The following is a 14507-nucleotide window of genomic DNA, read 5'->3' as shown; positions in this document are numbered from 1 at the left end:
AGGAAGCCTGAGAAGAAGTCTTAGCCACAGACTTGGAAGAAACTCTGGGATTTAAATGAGAGCAAAAGCAAGACATAGTGGAGCAATTTAATTCTAAACACCAGACTAAGACTGAGCACATTGACAGGTGCTGTTGTTTCCTTACTGTCAATGGTCTATACTTCTCTACACACATGCACGATTGTCCCTCTTGCTAACAATCTGGGTTAGACTGCAGTAGTTAAAACTCAGGGACAAAAATTAGCACTCTCAGAGATTATAATTTGCCAGTAGAATTCAGAGATTGTGATGGCACAGATGACAGTGGCTTCTCTCGACATCAGTACTGGGGCATGTGAATAGATGTAGTCCTTGGAATACAGCAAAAAGTTCTGCAGCCAATCATTGGAAAAAGTGTAGTTACACAGAGTTCTTCACGGCAAGACTGTATAATGCCTTTAACAAACTAACATGAGTTTTAAATCTTCAAAAGGCAAATTGGTTCTTAGACTTTCCAAACTTATTTGATCCATACACCCCCTACTTTGGTTTTGAGGACTTATTTTCCAAGGGAATACACTTGAGGACATTGGTTTTTCTTTTTTTTTTTTTTTTTTTTAAACTGTGATTTCATATCATAAACCATTACACACATACTTGTAAAGGTAAAACTAAGACAAAGGTTTCATAAAATACACATATTTTTTCTTTTTGTTGAGACAGAGTCTTGCTGCATTGCCCAGGCTGCAGTGCAGTGGTGCAATCTCAGCTCACTGCAACCTCCGCCTCCCAAGTTCAAGTGATTCTCCTGCCTCAGCCTCCCGAGTAGCTGGGACTACAGGTGTGTACCCCACGCCTGGCTAATTTTTTTTTTTTTTTTTTTTTGAGACGGAGTTTCGCTTTTGTTGCCTAGGCTGGAGCGCAACGGCGCGATCTTGGCTCACCGCAACCTCTGCCTCCTGGGTTCAAGTGATTCTCTTGCCTCAGCCTCCTGAGTAGCTAGGATTACAGGCGTGCGCCACCACACTCAGCTAATTTTTTGTATTTTTTTTTTTTAGTAGAGATGGGGTTTCTCCATGTTGGTCAGGCTGGTCTCAAACTCCTGACCTCAGGTGATCTGCCCACCTCAGTCTCCGAAAGTGCTGGGATTACAGGCATGAGACACTGTGGCCAGCCTCCCACAAGGTTTTGAGTGTTTTGAAGGCCAGAACTATGTCTTATTCTTCTTGGTATCACCAGCACCTAGTATAATGCTGTGCACAAAGTAGGCCTCAATAAATGCTTGTTGAATTGAATTTGAGTTTCCAGAAATGGGGAGGTCACCGGAGAAACGTACAGACCAGGAAAAGGCTTGGAACTCACTCCAGGGAAGTTTTATTGTTTGTTTGTTTTGTTTTGTTTTTGAGACGGAGTCTCACTCAGTCGCCCAGGCTGGAATACAGTGGCACAATCTCAACTCACTGCAACCTCTGCCCCTCAGCCTCAAGCCATTCTCCTGCCTCAACCTCCCCAGTAGCTGGCATTACAGGTGCTCACCACCATGTCCAGCTAATTTTTGTATTTTTAGTAGAGACAGGATTTCACCATGTTGACCAGGCTGGTCTTGAATTCCTGACCTCAGATGATCCGCCCACCTCGGCCTCCCAAACTACTGGGATTACAGACATGAACCACCGCTCCTGCTAGTGTTTTTAAATAAAGGGGAAAATATAATGATAGGCAGAGATGTTTTGGAAAGTATTTTCATGGCAAGTGCCTAAAAGTAGGAGTCAGAGAAACCTAAGTCCATGAGTTGGCCAAGAGACTGAAAAGACCCTCAAGAGAAAAGACGGGATGGGAGGAAGGCAGCTGGCATCACAGCCAAGGCAGCACCACAATGTGCTGGAACTCCCCAGCATTCTGACCCAATGACCTACTTCGTGCAATGCTGGGAGTGCTGTAGAACACAGCAAAGTGTAACAACAGAGCCTTATAAGTGCAAAACACCCTGTGCCTATGGGCCCTTAATTGAGAACTGCTTGTACTTTCACCAGATGATTGGATTAACAGCAGCGCTTGCCCTATGGCAGGAAGCGTGACTATTTTCTCAGAGTAAAAGAGGCACTAATTTTGGGACTTGGCCCTGGCTCACATAGGAAGGGGGCGGGAGAGTCTGACTCAACTGACAATGGAAGTCCAGCCAGGAGGGCAAAGAACAATGTCCTCAGGTAAAGCCATTCGTGTCCGGCACATCTGTGGCTTGGTGGTGACTTCCATTCACCAACCAGCCTGGGTTTTGGGGACAGGCTCTCAAGTCCCAAGGAGAGAGTAGGCAGATGCAAGGCAAAGCTCTCATGCCAGAAGAAGTATGGAGAGTGGGCCTGGCAGTACCGTATGATGCCTGCTGTCTTGATATAATGATAAATAACATGCTTTTTTGTCCTCAACAGGCTCCTACTTAGGACAATAAATTATATGTCATTTTTGGCACGGAATACTTGGAAGAATCCCCAGAAAAACAACTTTGCAACAGGAACCAAGGCAAAAGCCAGCTTTATAAACTGGGGCAAGAAAGAATCAAGGTGGGAACTATGGCCCACCTTGGAAAAGTAGGCTGTCCTTGTAGTTACTAGACATCTCAGAGACAGTACTACCCATATCCCGTGCAGAAAGCAATGAGGGTCTTTGTCCTTATTAACAATGTCCCCTGCAATCCTCCAAAATGCAGGAGGAGATAGTCTTCCTATATCGGTATTTTTATTATCAGACTCATCATTGAGAACCACTACTATTTATTTAACATTTGAAAGAGCGTTAACTATCCCTGAAGAAGAGAATGTTTTGCGAAGGGTATTCTTTCCAAGTATATGGACAAGACACTGTGCTGCATCATGCAGAGGTTGCAAGTTGCTTATAATCTAATTGGAAAGTTAAATAATTATAAAAGGTTTAAATAGCAGTCCAAGAGAGCAACAGAAGAGTTATCAAAAACTCATGCCTGGTTAATAGTCAAACCAGTTGTGTTAGCTGTAATTTTTATGAGAGTTCAAAGAGAAAGAGTAACTGCTTCAGATTAGGAAGATAAAAAAATATTTTGCAGGAAACAGGACATCAAGTCTTTTTTTTTTTTTTCGAGACAGGGTGTCACTGTGTCACCCAGGCTGGAGTGCAGTGGCATGATCTTGGCTCACTGCAACCTCTGCCTCCCGGACTCAAGCGATTTTCCTGCCTCAGCCTCCAGAGTAGCTGGGATTACAGGTGTATGCCACCATACGCAGCTAATTTTTGTATTTTTAGTAGAGACAGGGTTTCACCATCTTGGTCAGGCTGGTCTTGAACTCCTGACCTCAGGTGATCCACCCGCCTCAGCCTCCCAAAGTGCTGGGATTACAGGTGTGAGCCACCGTGCCCAGCCAGGACATCAGGTCTTGAAGGACTTCCCATTTATTAAGTACTTACTATTTGTCAAACATTTTCACATATGGATTCTTATTTCTCAGAACAATCCTATGAAATAGGCATTGGTATCCATAGTCTACAAAGGAGGGAACTGAGATGCTGAGAGTTTAAGCAACTTTTCTTAGGTTACCCAGCCAGTAAAAAGCATAGAGGCTCAGACCCATATGTATGTTACTTCAAAGTTTCTATTTCTTCCGAAGGGGGAAAAAGAAAAGAAAAGAAACCAGAGGCTTCCAGTCAGGTTGAACAGTGTAAACAAGCTCGGGTAAGTCTAATAATGGAAGGTATGTTTGGAATTCTGCAAATAGTCCTATTTGATAGGAGTAGAAATTTCAGGAAAGTGAAAGGGTGGCATTCCACCTAAAATGTTAAGGAAGGAGTAGTCTGTGAAAGGCCTTAAATAGCAGTGCAAAGAGTCATGGGGAACTATTTAAGTTTGAGCTTGGCCCTCTATGCGTGGAGCCAAAGATAGGGCATGGAGCTCAGGATCCTAGGTTGTGCCCATTCAGGTTGAAAGGGCAAGGACAAGGTTTCTGATATCAAAAGAGGATATAGGCTAAAACTAGAAGGTACAGATAACCTGCAAACTAGAAAAGAAAATAAGAAATGCTAGTGTCATGTCATACAAGAGCTTTAGAGTCAGTTGAGTTTAGATCTTGGCTTTCCTGCTTATTATATGTATGACATTCCGCTGGTCACTTAACATCTTTCAGATTCAGTTTTCTAAATTATGAAATATAACTACTTTATGTTAGACTTTGTGGTTGACTCCCCCAAATCCTTTCCACCTCAGTTGATCCATCTAAAGTCATCATGATAATCCCATTCTCCTTGCCAATGATTGGTCCAGGGATGGCTGATGAAATATGCAGAAGAATGCAACGGGACACCAGAGAACTTGCTTGCTCTCTCTCTATGCCATGTGAGGACACAATGAGAAGATGGCCATTTCCAAGCCAGAAAGAGAGTCCTCACTTCACCTTACCAGCGTGGCACCCTGCTCTTGGACTTCCAATCTCCAAAACTGTAAGAAAATAAATTTCCGTATTTTGTTATGTCAACCTGAGCTGACTGACAAAAAGGACTTAATGGGCCCAATGCGGAGGCTCATGCCCATAATCCCAGCACTTTGGGAGGCTGATGCAGGCAGATGACCTGAGGTCGGGAGCTTGAGACCAGTCTGACCAACATGGAGAAACCCCGTCTCTACTAAAAATACAAAATTAGCCGGGCATGATGGCACATGCCTGTAATCCCAGCTATTCGGGAGGCTGAGACAGGAGAATCACTTGAACCCGGGAGGCAGAGGTGGCGGTGAGGCGAGATCGTGCCATTAACCTCCAGCCTGGGCAACAAGAATGAAACTCCGTCTCAAAAAAAAAAAAAAAAAAAAAAAAAGGAGTTAATGGAGGCTGCTAGGAAGTTTTTCCTTGCTCTTCTAAGGGAAACCATAAGTCTCTTTCTTACTTCGTATATCAAAAAACACAGAAATAGTGCCAATTGCTACCAGTACCCATTGCACCCCACCAGAGAAATCAACTTGAGAACAAAGCTGATGTATACAATTGGGCAGAGTTTCAGGGAAATGGAGAGAGAACCCTGATCAAATCATACCTGAAGTCAATAGTGTAATGTTATGGCACTTCCTGTTATTTGAGCCAATATAATTTCTTTTTCTTTCTTTTTTTTTTTTTTTTTTTTGAGATGGAGTTTCACTCTTGTTGCCTAGGCTGGAGTGCAATGGCACAATCTTGGCTCACTGCAACCTCTGCCTCCCAGGTTCAAGCAATTTTTTCTGCCTCAGCCTCCTGAGTAGCTGGGATTACAGGCATGCACCACTACACCTGGCTAATTTTGTGTTTTTAGTAGAGACGGGGTTTCCCATGTTCATCAGGCTGGTCTTGAACTCCCGACCTCAGGTGATCTGCCTGCCTCAGCCTCCCAAAGTACTGGGATTACAGGTGTGAGCCACCATGCCCGGCTGAGCCAATACAACTTCTTACTGTTTAAGTGAATTTGAGTCAGGTTTGCTACTTGCAGATTATAGCAACCCAGGGTGATTGGGAGAATAAATCCTAATAAAGATTTTAGTGTGGTGTGTAGTACATATATATATATATACACATAAAAATGATAGCTATTAATATTATTTTAGGTAGAGACCTAATTTGTAAGTCACTTACTGTAGTGAGCATGACTGGGAGATCTATTAGAAGTCACCTATTGGTGCCAGGCATGCTGGCTCAAGCCTATAATCCCAGCACTTTGGGAGGCTGAGGCCGGCAGATCACCTGAAGCCAGGAGTTCGAGACCAGCCTGACCAACATGGAGAAACCCCGTCTCTACTAAAAATACAAAATTAGCCAGGCGTGATGGTGCATGCCTGTAATCCTAGCTACTTGGGAGGCTGAGGCAGGATAATCACTTGAACCCAGGAGGTGGAGCTTGCCGTGAGCTGAGATTGTGCCGTTGCACTCCAGCCTAGGCAACGAGAGAGACTCTGTCTCAAGAAACGAAACAAAACAAAACAAAACAAAACACCTATTGATAAGGGTTGTGGTGAGAAGACTCAGTCTCTGAAAAAGAAAGAAGACTGGAATAAGGGGTAGAGAATTGGCCTGAGATTTGCCTCTGGCAAACCAGGTTTAGATTCTGGTTGACAGGCAAGACAGTAGCAGAAGAAACAAAGCAAAACTGGTATAAATGTTGAGGATGTAGTACCCTTCCTAATTTCCAGATTTCAGCTAGGAGTTTTTCTATGATCCTAATAACTCAAACAACCAGCTCTGCTTTAGAAACTTCCTTATAGGCCGGGCGTAGTGGCTCACGCCTGTAATCCCAGCACTTTGGGAGGCCGAGGTGGGCGGATCATGAGGTCAGGAGATCAAGACCATCCTGGCTAACACGGTGAAACCTCATCTCTACTAAAAATACAAAAAATTAGCCAGGCGTGGCAGCAGGCGCCTGTAGTCCCAGCTACTCAGGAGGCTGAGGCAGGAGAATGGTGTGAACCGGGAGGTGGAGCTTGCAGTGAGCTGAGATCGTGCCACTGCAATCCAGTCTGGGCAATGGAGCAAGATTCTGTCTCACAAAAAAAAAGAAACTTCCTTATGTCCTTTCTTTGCCCTCACTAGAGATCCCATTATTGGTTTCTCTGGAATGTGCTCTTACACAAACACTACTTCTATTTAAATGTTTGCATTATTTAAACAGGTGAAAATAGTAAAATTAAAGGAGCTCATTTCGTTTATATTCAGTTGTACTTTTTTAAAGACTCAAATGGCTTAATTACATATTTTAAGCCAAGCAATAAAAACATCTAAAAATTGTTCCAAAAGCACATCGTTTGCTTGATGGTGAACAGTTTCTAAACAAAACCAGTGTAGCCAGGAAAATAGTTGTCCTAAGCCACTGGATAGCTCTTCCTTGAATTGTTGTAGCTGGTAATTAAGCTGGTATACATGGTATGATTGTTAATATTTTCTATTTTTATCAAATTGCTCTTCCAAATTCTGAAAACTATTCAGTCCTCGAGGACATATGAAATAATTTCCTTGTTACTAAGAAGCATGTAAAGCAGATTAAATTAGCAATTATGATTCTAAAGCAAAATTTAAGGAAATATGCAAGGTTTGACTACCAGGATGTTCACTGAAGCTTTATTTATTTATTATTGTAATTTTTTTTTTTTTTCCAAAATGGAATCTTGCTCTGTCACTCAGGCTGGAGTCCAGTGGCGTAATCTCGGCTCACTGCAACTTCCGCTTCCCAGGTTCAAGTGATTCTCCTGCCTCAGCCTCCAGAGTAGCTGGGATTACAGGTGTATGCCACCATACGCAGCTAATTTTTGTATTTTTAGTAGAGACAGGGTTTCATCATGTTGGTCAGGCTGGTCTCAAACTCCTGACCTCCTCGTGATCTGTCAGCCTTGACCTCCCAAAGTGCTGGGATTACAGGCGTAAGCCACCATGCGCCGCCTATTTTTTTTGTTTTTTGGAGATGGAGTCTTGCTCTGTCATGCAGGCCGGAGTGTAATGGTAAAATCTCAGCTCACTGCAACCTCTGCCTCCCAAGTTTAAATGATTCTCATGCCTCAGCCTCCTGAGTAGCTGTTACTATAGGCATGCACCACAACACTGGACTAATTTTTGTAGTTTTAGTTGGTGGGGTTTCACCCCATTGTCCAGGCTGGTCTCGAACTCCTGACCTCAAGTGATCCTCCCACCTCAACCTCCCAAAATGCTGGGATTACAGGCATGAACCACCATGCCCGACCCTGAAAGATGATTATTAATATGTGTGCATGTCTTCTATAGACAGATAAAGCATTGGAAAATTTACTCATTTTCACTTTTCCCAAAAATAATAATTTTCACTACATAAATACAAATGATATATATTTATACATTTTAGAAAAGCAAATTGTTTTCAACCACTTTCAACTAACTTGGAAGACTTATTTTGCTAATAAGGTGATGTTGACATTAATATTAGTAATTTCATTTCTCAAGAACTCACTATATTTCTGCAGTTTATGCTAGGTTTATAGATATAGATGAGAAAAAGTTTCATCCTGAAGAGTTCATTTTTAAAATATTAGTAAATGTGGAATAATTGTGAACAACTTAGTAAACAGGAACTTCCATTTGCCATTTAACAATCTTTGTTCATGTTTGTTTGTGTGTTTTTGTTTTTGTTTTGAGACAGGATCTCACTCTGTTACCCAGGCTGGAGTGGAGTAGCATAATCTCAGCTCACTGCAACCTCCACCTCCTGAGTTCACACGATTCTTGTGCTTCAGTCTCCCAAGTAGCTGGGATTTCAGGCATGCACCACCATGGCCGACTAATTTTTTTGCATTTTTAGTAGGGATGGTTTTTCACCATGTTGGCCAAACTGTTCTCAAACTCCTGGCCTCAAGTGATCTGTCCACTTTGGCCTATAATGTGCTGGGATTATAGGCATGAGCCATCATGTCTGGCCTTTGGTTATGTTTCCACCATGGTTAAGACCTTGTGATAAAATGTCAGATTTATAAAGCTGAATGAGATCAAGTTCCTAATTGGGGAAACAGACAAAACACCCTACTTTACTTAACCATGGACATTATGCATTTTCATTTATTTTTTGGCAATTTTACTTATCCCCTGACAGTAATGATTGCAAAATCATACCATCTAATGTAAAATGAACAATAAGCCACCATTATAAAAGCAATATAAGTAAAACCAAATAAATTAATTTGCTAATTGCCTTTCCTTGCCACTAACAATAACCTGTTAAACATTTATCTCTAAACTATATTCTAGAATAAATTATGTCTCTTTAGCAATTGTTTTGGCTGAAAGTACGGTTTCTGATTCTTGAGTACAATTGGAGGAGATTCTATTGCAAAATTTTCCAAATGCATCCATGCTTTATATATCTTGCCCATAAAACAAGTTAATCCAGTTGAGTCACTAATGAAGCAATGTATAGATGATTCCTCAATATCCATTACTTCTTTTACTATTTTTTAAGCCAAATGATTGAGAAATGGGGAACAGTTATAGGAATGTGCCCCAATTAGATAAACCCATTCCATTGCCCAATTATTACTTCAGGATCCTAGGCCTAAATTATTTAGACCATTCTTATTTTGAGACTGTATATAACCTGATTCAGATTAATAAAACCAGCCTGACCAACATGGAAAAACCCCGTCTCTACTAAAAATACAAAATTAGCCGGGCGTGGTGGCGCATGCCTGTATCCCAGCTACTCGGGAGACTGAGGCAGGAGAATCACTTAAATCCGGGAGGTGGAGCAGTGAGCCGAGATTGCACCATTGCACTCCAGCCTGGGCAACAAGATCGAAACTCCGTCTCACAAAAAACAAAAAAAAAAAAAGTATCATTTTGAGTATCTGCTGACCATTCAATTCGCAGGTAATCTCCATGACCTGGAAAGTCTATCATCAGGAAATAAGTTGCTTAATTGATATTGCTGTTAGAAGAGGATCTATGCTGATGTTCATATATGGCCAAGGACATGGGATAAAAGAGAACCTTCTAGAAGACAGAACTAGGGCTCAGTAAGGGGAATAGAAAGGGCAGTCCTCTCCGGGGTACTGCCTGAGACTGCCAGTGTGGTTAATCAAGGGCCTAACCTTGTGCATGGCACAGAGCTCTTGCTATTCCTGTCCAACAGGATGTGGCATGTGTTCTGGAAGAGTGGACAGTGTGTATTGTTGCCCAGTCTCTTATTTTCCAAATTTTTTTCTAAGACAGAGTCTCACTCTCTCACCCAGACTGGAGTGCAGTGGTGCGATCTCGGCTCACTGCAACCTCAGCCTCCCAGGCTCAAGCAATTCTCCTGCCTCAGCCTCCCGAGTAGCTGGAATTACAGGTGCGCGCCGCCATGCCCGGCTAATTTTTTTATTTTTAGTAGAGATGGGTTTTCACCATGTTGGCCAGGCTGATCTCTAACTCCTGACCTCAAATGATCCACCCACCTCAGCCTCTCAAAGTGCTGGGATTACAGGCATGTCCCACAGTGCCCAGCCTATTTTCCAACTTTTTAATCAGTAATCTTGTTCTTTGAGTACTGGGGTGTTGGGAGGTAAGTTATCATTCTGAGAAGCTATAGCCAGGACTGATAAACATGACAACACAATGCCCAGATCGCTGAGCTTGGTGCTGCTGTCATAATTAGATGAGTCTTTGGGTTGACTCCTAGGTGAATGCATCTCATATAAGCAGGTTTATGACCAAAGCACTCATTCCTGCCAGCTGCCAGGAGTGAAGTCGGCTAGTGGCCCACAGCCAAGTCCCACTCTAGGAATTGTCCTGTCTCCAAATTACACCTGTCCTCAGGGAAAGCCTACACCCAACATACTCTCAGGGAAATAGGGAAACAGAAGTGTGGAATAATGAGTGGTACAAAGGCCTCAAGTGTCATCCCTGCTGCACCTCTCCCCTGGGGATAGGCTGAGGTCTCTGTGGCATCTGCATCACTGTTCAACCCCTCTCTCTGCCCAATCCTCCTTCTTTCTCTTATTCACAGTGGTTGATCCCAAAAGTACTACCCAATAACTCTCCTACACCCAAATTCCTATCTAGCTGGGTGTCATATTCTTGTAGTCCCAGCTACTCAGGAGGCTGGGGCAGGAGGATCACTTCAGCCCAAGAGTTCGAGGCTGCAGTAAGCTGTGATCACACCAATGCACTCCAGCCTGGGCAAAAGAGCAAGATCCTGTCTCTAATTTAAAACACAAAAATTAATATAAAAAAGTCTATCTCAGGCCAAGCACAGTAGCTCACGCCTGTAATCCCAGCACTTTTGGAGGCTGAGGCGGCTGGATCACGAGGTCAAGAGAGAGAGACCATCCTGGCCAACACGATGAGACCCCGTCTCTACTAAAAATTTAAAAATTAGCTGGGCATGGGAGGGCATGCCTGTAGTCCCAGCTACTCGGGAGGCTGAGGCAGGAGAATCGCTTGAACCCTGGAGGCGGAGGTTGCAGTGAGCCAAGATCACACCACTGCAACTCTAGTCTGGCGATAGAGCGAGACTCCATCTAAAAAAAAGTCTACTTCCTAGGAATGCAACCTAAGATAATACATAATAATGATAATATTAGGAAGCTGGGTGTGGTGGCTCACGTCTGTAATCCCAGCACTTTGGGAGACCGAGGCAGGCGGATCACCTGAGGTCAGGAGTTTGACACCAGCCTGACCAACATGGAGAAACCTCATCTCTACTAAAAATACAAAATTAGCCAGGCGTGGTGGTGCATGCCTGTAATCCCAGCTACTCAGGAGGCTGAGGCAGGAGAATCGCTTGAACCTGGGAGGCAGAGGTTGTGGTGAGCCGAGATTGTGCCATTGCACTCCAGCCTGGGCAACAAGAACGAAACTCCATCTCAAAACATAATAATAATAATAGCAATAATAGTAATAATGTGGTAGGAAATGCTTAGGACTTATTATGAGCCAACCACTCTTCAAAATGCTTTATGTATATTAACTCACTTAATTCTCACTGCCCAATGTAGTAGATGCTATTATTAATTTTGTTTTATGGATGGAAAGAATGAAGCATGGAAAGGTTCAGTTAAGCTGTCCAAGTTCACATGCTGGTAAGTGGCAAAGCTAGGATGCAAGCCTAGGCAATCTGTTTGCAGAGTACTGCACTCTTTACTATCTCAGAGACACTTGGATAGTATTCATGACGTGCCAACACCTTGCACCCAGCACCACTACAGAGAAATTCAAGGCCAAGGAAAATATCAAGTTGCTGTAAGAAGCAGATGCAAACCGGATAAAATGTGGCAGTGGGCTCAGCTTGCCTATGGCCAACAGGATCACCAACTGTAGGCGCTCCCCAGGTCACCCCTAGCTTCTTGGGCTGTCTCGGAAGGGGCAGTCATTGGCCATGCAGAGGTTACGGGGAGCACAGGCTCCTTAACACATACCAAAGACTCCAGTGTCTCCTTTAAACAAAGAATGGGACAGGCGCAGCTGCTGCTGAGAACAGGAAAAAGACCCAGAGGAAAGCCAAGAATCTGAAAAATCTCAGGCACGCTGGCTTCACAGCCTGCGCTATTCATACCATATATATTGCTTCTCAGTAAGGAAGGGGAAGGGGCATGTATAAGGCCGATAACAAACCCCTGGCTGAGCCCAAGGTGATATTGTGGTAGAATCTCCGTCAAATAGCCAGGCTCTAGAGTGGCAGCCACATCCTTCGGGAAAGTGAACCTGATGGATCTCCATCCTGTTTTCCAGATGCTAGTTCAGGGCCTAACCTCAGCACATGACTGTACCCTGGTCACAGGAATTGTTACAAGAATTAGGGCCAGACTGGGCATGGTGGCTCACACCTGTAATCCCAGCACTTTGGGAGGCCAAGGCAGGTGGATCACCTGAGGTCAGGAGTTCAAGACCAGCCTGGTCAACATAGTGAAACCCCATCTCTACTAAAAATACAAAAATAAGCAGGGCATGGTGGCAGGTGCCTATAATCCCAGCTACTTGGGAGGCTGAGGCAGGAGAACTGCTTGAACCTAGGAGGCAGAGGTTGCAATGAGCCAAAATCATGCCACTGCACTCTAGCCTGGGTGACAGAGTGAGACACTGTCTCAAAAAAAAAAAGCAAAAAACAAGAATTCAGCCCAATGAAAATGTGCTGGGGAACATTAGAAAAGTTTCCTTGCACTCATAGGCAGCAGTTATCTCACCACTTGCCCAAGGATGAGGTGGACATAGAGGAGGCAAATCAGAAGAACAGCAGGGAAATGGTGCTACAGTCCCTGGATTAAGTCATCCCAGAAACCCGCACTTCCTCTGGACTCGTAGCTTCTGGAACCACTAAGTCTCCTCACCATTTAAGTCAGTGTGACATGGACTATCTCCCCTTTTGGCAGACAGAAGGAGCATCTTCAGACTTCACTCCAGCCCTTTCCCCTCCAGACCATTGAGAAAGTGTTTACGGCATTTAAAAAAGTATTAATCTGGATGCTTTTGGTTGCAAGTAACAAGAGTATATTGTAGCTAACTTAAGCAAAAGAGAGGACTTTTTGGAAAACCGGGACATTTCATGGAATCCAAGACAGAGTCACAGCTTGGCCTCTGGAATAAGCCTCTGGAATTGTAAGGAATTCAAGAGCCCTTTTTCTTTATCTTTTTGCAGTGCCTCTTTCTTACTGCCAGAAAGGCTTTCTCTGTTCTTCAGTCCACAATTAAGAACATAACTACACATGGCTTTTGAATTTTCCATGTTACAGCTAATGCAGAGAGAGACTGATTTATTTTCTCTCCCTCTCTTCCTCCCTTCCTCTCTAACTTTTGAAATCTCTCTGAATTTTAAAATTCCTACAGAACAAACTTAGCCCAGCTTGGGTCAGGTAGCCATTCTTGAACTAATGAACAGTGGCTGGTGGCTGGGGAAGGGGTGTCGGGTTGAAGGCCACTTCTAGGAAAGTGGGTACTCTTGCTGTGCCAAATGGATAGAGCAGGAGTGGAGAACAATAAAGAGAAAAGAAGTTCTTAGCAACATACACTTCAACAACAATGAAAGAGAATATGAGAAAACGAAAGCATTTATCAAACTTATGAGATTATTTATGAGGTTATTATTTTAAATTTTGTATTTTAGAACAGAAAACATAATGCAGGCCGGGCATGGTGGCTCACGCCTGTAATCCCAGCACTTTGGGAGGCCGAGGCGGGCAGATTGCTTCAGTTTAGGAGTTTGAGGCCAGCCTGGCCAACACGGTGAAACCCCATCTCTACTAAAAATACAAAAATTGGCCGGGCCTGGTGGCTCATGCCTGTAATCCCAGCACTTTGGGAGGCTGAGGTGGGCAGATCACCTCAGGTCAGGAGTTTAAGGCCAGCGTGACCAACATGGAGAAACCCCATCTCTACTAAAAATACAAAATTAGCTGGGTGTGGTGGCGCATGGTTGTAATCCCAGCTACTCAGGAGGCTGAGGCAGGAGAATCGCTTTAATTCAGGAGGCAGAGGTTGCCGCGAGCCGAGATCACACCATTGCACTCCAGCCTGGGCAACAGGAGTGAAACTCTGTCTCAAAATAAAAATAAAACTATACAAACATTAGACAGACGTGGTAGAGTGTGCCTATAATCGCAGCTACTGGGGAGACTAAGACAGGAGAATCGCTTGAACCCGGGAGGTGGAGGTTGCAGTGAGCCGAGATGGAGCCACTGCACTCCAACCTGGGCGACAGAGCAAGACTGTATCTCAAAAAAAAAAAAAAAAAGAAAGAAAGAAAAAGAAAAAAGAAAAAGAAAAAGAAAACATAATGCAGCAGATAAAAAACTGAAACTTTGTTGTCACACTCACCCGGCCCCCAACCCCACCTACATTCCTGCTGTACCACCTACAAGCTGCGTAGCCTTGTGCCATTTATTTAACTTTAAATGAGGATAACACCTGTCCAAAAGTTAAGGATGCAATGAGTTAATCGATGTAATATGCTCAGCACCATACTGGTACATAATGAGTGCCTTATAAGGAGTAGCTGGTATTATTTATGAATTTTCCTTAATTGGTTAAAATACCATTTAAAAACAAATAAAAGGTGGA

At 43.5% G+C, this 14507-nt stretch overlaps 1 long non-coding RNA gene across 1 annotated transcript; it reads left to right on the top strand.

Annotated features, from left to right (window-relative positions):
* Positions 1-912: 912 nt before the first annotated feature.
* On the top strand, positions 913-14086 carry LOC119618500 (uncharacterized). Its single transcript, XR_012089312.1, has 3 exons — positions 913-2540; positions 3618-3682; positions 4268-14086. It is a non-coding gene; the product is annotated as an uncharacterized lncRNA (long non-coding RNA).
* Positions 14087-14507: the final 421 nt, after the last annotated feature.

This window comes from Chlorocebus sabaeus, chromosome 18, assembly GCF_047675955.1.
Source record: "Chlorocebus sabaeus isolate Y175 chromosome 18, mChlSab1.0.hap1, whole genome shotgun sequence".
Taxonomy (NCBI): Eukaryota; Metazoa; Chordata; class Mammalia; order Primates; family Cercopithecidae; genus Chlorocebus; species Chlorocebus sabaeus.
Note: the sequence above shows the minus strand (reverse complement) of the source record. Positions and strands in the feature narration are given on the sequence as shown.